The following is a 9990-nucleotide window of genomic DNA, read 5'->3' as shown; positions in this document are numbered from 1 at the left end:
CAGTTTTTCAGGGGCGTTCGGGCGTCGAAAAGAGTTTTAGAGACATTGCTAAACACATTTGAGTGTCCATCTTTACTGAATATTGGCTACATTATAACTGTGAAATTAAGTAAATACAAAATACGGAATTATAACAAATAATAAAAATCTCTGAAGACACCGGATTGCTCAAAAAAAGTTAGGGATGTATGTTTAAAAAGGCTAATGTTTAATTGTTGTGTTTTCATCATAATGGGTTTTTTGTATAAAGTAAGATTAAAACAACATGTTTTGCCCATTTTTTTATTTAATTTAAATGAAATTAAAACACTATTTTTTTAACAATGTTTTGAGTATGTCTTAAATTTTTGCAGACAAAAGAAGAAATATAAAAATTTGAAAATTGTTTTCAGACGTTGCCTAGCAGGTGAATTGGTTCAGCCGGATGAAACTCGCGCACATGATAAAGATTTCAACTCGTTTACTTCACAAAAGTCAACAGATAGTAGAGTTGAGGAAATGTGTATGTTTAAACATAGGCAGAGTGATGAATGTTAGACAGTGTGTAAAGTGGCCAATTAAACCAGTAAGAGAGTGGCTACTCGATCAAGAGTTTATATATGAATAATACGAGTAGCTTAGGTTTAAATATTTTAATTTTTCATATATTTTCTTGTATTTAAAAAATAAATTTATATATTATTATTTGTATAAACATGTTTATTCTGATCTTTCCGGCTGTTAATTTTTATCTGTTATTCATTGTTTTTATAGATGTAAATAATATTATTAAGTTAGTATAAATATAATATTCACCAACAAGCTACAAAAAGTGGCTTGGTGGGATTTTAGTTTTAGTAAAAATATAACAAGTGATTTTTTTTTTTTATTGTAAAAATGTATAATTATACTTTTAAAATAAATTTAAAAAATGACCGGTCATAAGCCCTGTAAATACCTAGGCTTCCATATGCTCTTCTCAAAAATGTTTTTCCTTTCTGTTGCAACAAATTTAGATTATTTTTCTAACTAAAGTTTTTGTTGTGCAAAGGGCCCTGCTGTGCTATTCTGAGCCGCTCTCGCTGCCGTAGAAAACACTTTTATCTTGTGTATTTAGTAAAAGTGTTTTCTATGGCCGCGAGAGCGTTTGGAATATCACCCCTGGGGTGCTATTCTGAATCTTCTCCTCCCACTAGAAAGTGCTTTTTATTTTTGCATGCGACTACACTTTGCTTCATATATGGCCACACTGATGATTAAACGTTAAATAAATACGAACACGTGAAATCAAACATGATGATTTTCATTTAAGTCATTATTGCGACCTTAAGCATTAGGTACCCAAAACACGTAGGTAATTAGGATGAATTGACCAAACAGTGTTTTCACATTTTTAAAACAGTTTTATACATCATTTGATATTCAATCATCAGTGTGGTCATATATGAAGCAAAGTGCAGTCGCATGCAAAAAAATAAAAAAATACCCAAATTAACTCGTTTTTTGGGGTAGTCTAAAGGGTAGAGAAGATTCAGAATAGCACCCCAGAAACGAGTAGAGTCTATAATAAATTTTTTAAAACACATAAACACGGTTTGATAATGTTTATCGTTTATTTTTTCGCACACTTTATAGATGTTTCCTCATATAATGATTATTATTAATTCGTATTGTTATTACACTTAATATAATATTTCAAAAGATGAAAATACAAAAACTTAGACTAAACATATATCTTTTAAATGGTATTTTCGTAGGTAGGTACCTATACAATATGTTTAATTTCAAGGTAAATATATGTAATATAATACGTATTATTTTCGTGAAATTAAATACCCAAAATCGCGAACTACATCACTTGTCTTATCTAAAGCATGCCTCACAATCATGAGTGGGGATCAAAGGAGTTCCTGGGAGAGTGGTGCGGAGGAAAGCGGGGGGAATACAAGGTAGGTATAGGAAAACCCAGAGGACGAAAGGGGGGACTTTAGATACAAAGGAGAGGGTGAGTGTACCCAAAAACCTCCCACGTCAAACCCTAGCCGTGGAAATTATATTAAATTGCCCGTATCTGGCGCTAACACCCTACGTATGCGAATTCGGGACCGGGTAGGTAGATAGATATTTCGGTAGGTACCTACCCACCTACTCGAGGTGTCTCTTCAGGGGGGCATTCTGGGGGGTCTGAAGAAGGGCGGAGTGGACGTGTATCAACACCTGAAAATGGAAAAGTGATCTTTAAAGATTGAAAATAAATAGCTCAAAGTAACAGGTAAGTGGGTCCCTGGGTAAAGTACCTACCTACCGTATCCAAAAACCTACTTGATCCGTATATATATTAAGTGTTATATAAGTAAGTACCTCGATGCGTGGTTGCTTCTCTTTTAGATAATACGTATTTTAGAAAAGTAGGTACCTCTCTTTTTTTGGGAGTTTCATAACTCATTTTGGACTGTAGGTAAAATAATAACACAAAGAAGGAAGACACAAAACAAACATCAAATTCATTTCTATATTTTAGAACATTTAGAATAAATATTTGAGGGTGGACAAAAAACAAGATTTTTTCATTTTATTTCGTCGAGCAAATTGCTCGACGTAGGTTGTAGATAGGGTTTCTTTCCCGGGATCGGGAACGCGGGAATACCCAGAAAAATTATCCCGAAACTTCACTCGAGAATTCCCGACCTTTGGGAAAAAACTGACATAATCGGTCACTATTTCGACGGTTATTTCCGTTACAGATGGAATCCGATTCCGATAGTTCCGAAAACGAGCTTCACTTAATGGAATTTACTTCACTTCACTCAATGGAACTGAAATGTCGAGAAAAAAACATTTAAAGATGAACTAAATAAAGTTATAAGTGAAGCTTATAAAGTAGTTCCAAAAACGCAACGACGTTGATTAATAATTTTTTTTAAATCATTCATTTAACAAACTCCGAATTTCGAGTTGTTTTATTATCTGTTAAACCAACTTACTTCCACAGAGACTGAAGGTGTTTTTTCAGTGACAGGCAATAGGGAAATATCACATACTACGAATACCGATAAAAATATATGAAATGGATTTAGAAAATTAGTTGTATTTTCAAAATCAATATGGATATTGTGGAAAATGTTTTCTCATATAACTTTTAAAAGGAAATAAGAAAAAAATATATCCTCAGAAAAGCGCGACATGTTTGGCCTTGATAGTTGTGACATCAAGATTCGTGACGATCTTCTATAAAAATTTATACGGTTACAAACAAAACTCAAAATTCACATGAATTGTGACGTATTAGGGGCGTGGCCAATGCAACGACCCTTTTTGCGGGAATTCAAAATTATAAAATTTAAAATATTTTTTATTCTAGTAATAAGTAGAATTAACGATGTTGTCACATATTGGTTTGAGGTCACAACCGGATTTCGCCAAGGTTGCGTCCTTGCACCGTTTCTTTTTATAACTTTTATGGACTTCATCCTTAGAAAGTCAATTCCGCAAGATCGATAAATATCCATCTCCCCCTCCCAAAAGCTCTGCGACCTAGAGTATGCCGATGATGCGGTTATAATTGACGATTCAGTCAGGGGTTTTCAGGTCACGCTTGCCTACTTTACAAGGCATCAGGTTCTCGACGTCCTGGACGTCCACTGCTGACTGTTCGTTGGCAGTTTATGTCAGAACTTCGGGAAGAGAGCCTGACTTAGGAGGATGCAAAGGAGTTGGTAGGCGATAGAGATGCATGGAGGCTCTTTGTGGATACCATATGCTCCAACTGGGGAGCGGACATGGAATAATGATGATAATGATGAAGTAGTCAAATTTTTTTTTTTACTCTATGACAATATTTCATTGACTCTTATTAATTTAAAAAACGTCACACAAATACAATTCCGAAACTTCTTTTCTTATATATTATGTGTCATTAAATTTACAGTGGATTTTTTTAATTGGCTTTAGTATTGTTAATATTTTTATACTTATTTTGTTTATGTAATAGCTGTAAAAATCCCAAATAAAATAAAATAAAATAAATGAAATTGTAAAAAAAAAAACGTAAATCGACTTTTCGATAAGGCATTTAATGCTTTAACATGTCTAGATGCCTATTTTGCTCAATAAAGAGTAAACGATTTCGTAGACTTTTATTTGAGTTGTTGCATGTTACAAGTTATCAAAAAAACACTTGTTTATTTTATTTATTTTTCCATCCGTATGACACCTTTTAAAGGTTATAATCTATATTTCGTAGATTCCTGATTCCCGGGAAAACATGGGAATTATGTTTTATTTTTATTCCCTGCCCCCGGGATCGTAAAATCCCTGGGAATTGAGCAACCCTAGTCGTAGGTAGGTACATTGTATAAAGATCGGGAAATTAATATTTTCAAGTAACTTTTTATCAAACTTTTTTGATCGAAACGAAAGCTAATTTTGTAACCTGTAAACTAAAAATCGTTTCGCAAAAATATTGTTGTATGTGAGCGGTTTCATTATTATTCTGTTTTTATTCATAAAAGGTTTATTGTTTCATACATCTGTAAAAAAAATGTTTTTTTTCATGCTCCTAAATGAGGTTTTTGCCAAAAACTCTTAAAATATTTTTGTGTGAATGCTTACAAACTCAACAAAAATAAAACTTAAAAACAATTTTTTGTCCTGTTTCAGTTGACATTGTATAGTTTTTTTTAGTGAGTACTTATTTACCTCTTTTCATAAAGAAACTTAACCATAGACAAAAGCGAGAGCAATACGTTCTTACTCGCCTCGATATAATGCAAGACGGTAGGTTCCGGCGACAAAAGCATTAGCCTCGGCATTAGCTCAGGGGTGCATCTTCGTTGAATATTGTATGCTAACGTCGCTTTGATATGGCAGCACAAATGCGTACAGTATCTACTTAAACGTTATTATCAACCTATTAGCGCTAATGACTAAAAGCCTAGATATTAGTCAGCCAGGAGCCACGATCCAATCTAGCCTGGTATTTAGCCTGACTAAAATTTAAACTCGTAATAGATACCGCTAAACATGGCTATACTAACAAATACGGGATAAAAACTACAAATGTAATTTTTAATTAAAAGTATGACAGGTTAACTTATTGATATTTTTTTATCATAATTCCTTAATTCAAATATTAATAATTCACTTTCCCATTATATCTTTGCTTTACCTAATTTGTATAAACAATAAACCACAGAACTTCCTTAGCTATGTTTTTTATTTTTATTTATTTCTAATTTGAATGACTCGTATAAGATACTTATTGTATACCTCTTTCATTACTACAAAGGTACAACTTGAATTTATTTTGGAACGGGTATGCCTACTTATCCATAATTTTTCAGGGCTATACGCGTAACTTCAAAGAAACATGATACCTTATTCCTTTATCACGTAAAATTTCTTAAAAACCGAAATTAATACACAAGCTTATTTAAAATCTAAATCAAAGTGAAATATCAATAATCGGAAATTTTAAGCGTGAAACATGCGTCTCATAATAACACAAAATTGACAAGAAGCGGATACATCCCTTGTACCTAAACTACTTGCATACATGTGCATCCACTATCTCCCAGATAGCAAGTAACTGTGAACCAAATGTTTTTACAGCTATGTAGGTACTAGAAAAAGGACAATGGACCCTGTTACCTGAAACACCGACCCTTCGATTATCGGTCACCGCTTTCGTCATCTTTATTTTATTTTATTTGGGATTTTTACAACTATTACATAAAACAATAAGGAGAAATATATTAACAATACTAGAGCCAATTAAAAAAAAACCATTGTAAATCTAATAATACATAATATATAAGAGAAAGAATTTACATAATTGTATGTGTATGAAGTTTGTACTCATGTGTGTGAATTTGTGTGTGTGTGTGAGAGAATGAATGAGAGAGAGAGGGTGCATGTGCGTGTGTGAATGAACGAGGGAGAGGGCTCGTGTGTGTGGGTTCGTGAGTATAAAAATATAAATAATTGAAAACTTGTAATTATATTGAAGTCAACAGAAAAGAGATTGGTTAGAAGTTTGATTATAAAAAATAAGTCAAGAAATATTTTATTTTTTTTAGAACGGTAAATTTCTAAACCTTATTCTGAAAAAAAAATAATTTAAAATTCAATTGATACACAGTGAATGAATAATGCGCAACGAGTCCCATACAATACAGTAGGTAACCACAAAATGCAGTGAATACAATGCAATGTCAACAATAAGACATGGTAGGTATGACAGTACGCGTACGTTAATTCAAAACGAGCATACAAATACATATTATATGCACCTACATAATATATCAATAAGAATAACATATAAGTTTGATAGAAATTATTCGAATGATAAAAATCAGGGTTCACAAACAGTTGGCCCGCAGTACGGGGATACATAATTATATTTAAAGTTCTTTCAACTAATAAAACTTATATTTATTCAGGGATAGAGAGGAACGGAGACGGATCTTGTGAGCCATAATATTTTTTTGGTATCTTAGTTTAGTTTTTTATCGTTTAATTTTTGTGCTGTTGAATGTTCACTAAACTTGCCAAACTTATTATTTCTTTGCTCGATGTATTATTTTTGTACTTTTTTGTGGTAAACTTTTCAAAATAATTATTATGTGGCTGAAATTCCATTCGTTGATGCGCTTTATAGCTGCAAGACTTTTTGTGATGCTAGCTTTCATATTATTTCTAAATTAAACTTCAACTGTAAATGGGGTCTACATTTTTAACCGCCCGTGCGCTTTGTAGCTGCAGAACATGTAATTTAGATTATATTTGCAAACGGTTATTTATAAATCAGTTACACTTCTTTTCCATTTTTTTGTGCAGTGTAAATGGGGGCTGGATTTCTAAACGTTCTTGCGCTATGTAGCTGCAAGACATGTTGTAATCTAACTTTCATATAGTCAAAATTTGACCAATGGAAATGGGGAACTAGAACCCCAACCACCGTTGCACTCTGTAGCTGCAAAGCGCGTTGGGATGCTTATTGTACAGCGCCCTTGAGGTGATTTTCACAAAAAATGCGCTACATAAATTATCCCTAGTAAATAAAATATTTTTTGCTTTTAAAAACACCGTATTGATTTTTTTAGAAAATCGCATTTTTTTAATTAAATAAAAAAATATATTAAAAACGAATTTGTATAACGAAACGATACGCACTGGACTCAAGACAAGGGAAGCGGATGGTTAGGAGAGGAGTTAATAGGGGTCTGTGGAAGGGACGCTAGTCCGAGTATAAAGGATTTTCTCAATTTTCAAATTATGATTTTTTAAATCTTGAAAAAAAATGGGTTTGCTAGATTTTTTTTTACCGTGAGGAATGTACCTCTGAAGTTTCGCGGTATGACCCTGAAATACCGTGTATAAAATAGAGGTGGTAAAAAAAATGTTACGGCAGTTTTAAAATAGTTACCCTCCCGAAACGCCTAAAACAGTTTCACAAAAATAAATTAAATCGTTTAAAAAAAAACAAAAACCAAAAAATTTGGTAAATGCCTTGTCATCATTATCAAAAAGATGCAAGTTCTTTGAAGATCATAAAAAAAATCTCAACACTGTTAACTGGTTAAAGATCATTTTTGAGAAGGCGATATGGAATTCTAGGCATTTAAAGGACTTAATACATTTCATCAGCTAGTTCTAGAGTTCACTTTACGCTCCGCTCCAATGTATTTGATTATTCGGTTATGTATTTGAATATAATTATTTGACTATAAAATGTTATATTTATTCGATTATTTTAAACAATCGATTAATAAAAAATATTAAAATAATTATTCCAAGTGGTTTCTTATGAGACATATAAATTATTTTTAACGTTTATAAAGGCGTGAACCAGAAATAAAAATATCATTCATAAATTTCAAGCCCTTTGTCATAAATTCTTTTAGTTTTCACGGCAACAATACTTTAGGTACATCATTTCGGTTTCATTTCAACATTACGTTTTTACTGACATCTATCAGTAAGTTTTGAAACCATTATGAAATGCGAACATTACTCATTTTTGACGCAGGATGGCGGTAACGCAGGTGGCCGGGCGTTCATATTTTGTTTTATACTATGGATATCCCATAGAATTAATAATTCTATGTTATCTCCCTATTTTTATTTTTTAATATTTAGATTGAGTATTATTCTTATCATACGATGTAAATAAACCAAATGAAAAGAAAGTTTTAACATGACTTTTACATAATATTTTTTAAAAGTTTATTTTTTCTACCTACCTGGCGTATTTTTTTTATCTGCACTGATAAGGTAGTAATTTGTATAGATAATACATCATAAAATACTAATAAATAACACCACAATCATGTTATATTTAAGGGGATTCTATAAATTGTACAAACGCCAGTTCAATTTGGAAAATTCCACCTTTATTAATATTTTCATAAAAGCGTAAAAAAAAAATTGCTTGTAAAATACGTTTTTAAGGCCCAACGTGCAATAGCTGAAAAAATATTACTTCTCGTCTCATACATACTTTTTTATCTAACTAAGCAAAAGACAAGAATTGTATTTACAATCAAATAGGGATGGTTCTTCAAAGTACAAGACAATAAACATACCAAATATTTACAATTTAACATGAAAAATTATTAATAAAAACATTTATTTTGTTCATAATAAATCGAGATCAAATAATACGGTATATAATTTACATCATAAAATATATTGACCTGATTTAATTCAGTGTAAAAATACACAAGGCACAATCAATTAATCAGTTTTTGAAGAATACTTTTCAAAAAGTGATTACAGATTTTATTAAAAAGTACTGCCTAGGTTAATTCTACACTATTTTTTCAAAAATAATAGTTATTTATACAAAACTATGATTTAATAATGTCAATAGAACATTTAGATGCATAAAATTATAACATTAAAATGTAACACTGTCCATAGAAAAGTTAGTAACATATTTTATTTTATTGCACAATTTGTATCTTTTAATTTGCCATATTACAATAAAAAATTATGATAATAAATTTATAAACAATTTGACTACGTAATAATGGTTTAACTAAGGTAACTCAGTATTTTAAAAATAAATCCTTTTGTTATTGATAAATACAAGACAAAATACATATTAAATATAGTAAAACAAGTCTTAGAAAAACGACGACTGTAGATCAGAAAAAAATTACAGAAGTGTTCAATTCTGATTAATTGATCATGGTAATCTTCCAGCATTCAACCCCAGTATTATTTTTGTGTGTTTTCGTTCTTAAATAGCTTTAAAAAATATTAGGGACGAATACACAAAAAATAAATTTCTTAAAACTGAAATTAAAAGGTTAAAACACGTTAAAGGTATGTAGAATTAGCTGATATTTATAAGTACATAAAAAAAAGTGAAATGTATACTTTTAAAACTACTGTAAATATGTTAGAATAGTGTAGTATAAAAGTATTGTGATTGAAACTAGTGTAAATACAATAGTGTAAAATATAGAACAAGATATTAGTGTTGAGATGATAATGTGTTAAATTTTGTATAATTGTTTTTCAAATTTCTTATTTTTAAAATCATTTTTGAAAACTAAAAGACCATTGTGATTGATTTAAGTTATATAAACAAAATAGTACATATAAAAATCCAGAATCGATGGCCTATAGGCCAGTGCAAGTGGTTACATCAAAAGAAAAATGTATTAATATTAGGTGGCAAATAAAGAAAATGGAAGGAAGTTATAAAAATACACCACAACACCCAGAGCAATTGAGAAAAAAAAAGTATTTTCTTTTTGCAACTGGCGGAAATCCGACTTGTGATCCCAGTTTCACAGTTGGCCGTTGAATTATCTGCGGCACAGCGCCTATCATTATGTGCAACATTTGTTTCGGATTAGTTTATTGAAAAGGAAATATTTAGATACTTTTTCAACAGCGATGAAAGAGAATATTAAAATCTAAGAATTTACAGACATAATGATCTGTTTTTGGCAGGGTTAAAGGCTCACTTTACACACTTTGTAATATTCACCATTCTGC

The sequence above is a fragment of the Micrasema longulum genome, unplaced genomic scaffold (assembly GCF_059751315.1).
Source record: "Micrasema longulum isolate JH-2025_06_02 unplaced genomic scaffold, ASM5975131v1 h1tg000687l, whole genome shotgun sequence".
Lineage (NCBI taxonomy): Eukaryota > Metazoa > Arthropoda > Insecta > Trichoptera > Brachycentridae > Micrasema > Micrasema longulum.
Note: the sequence above shows the minus strand (reverse complement) of the source record.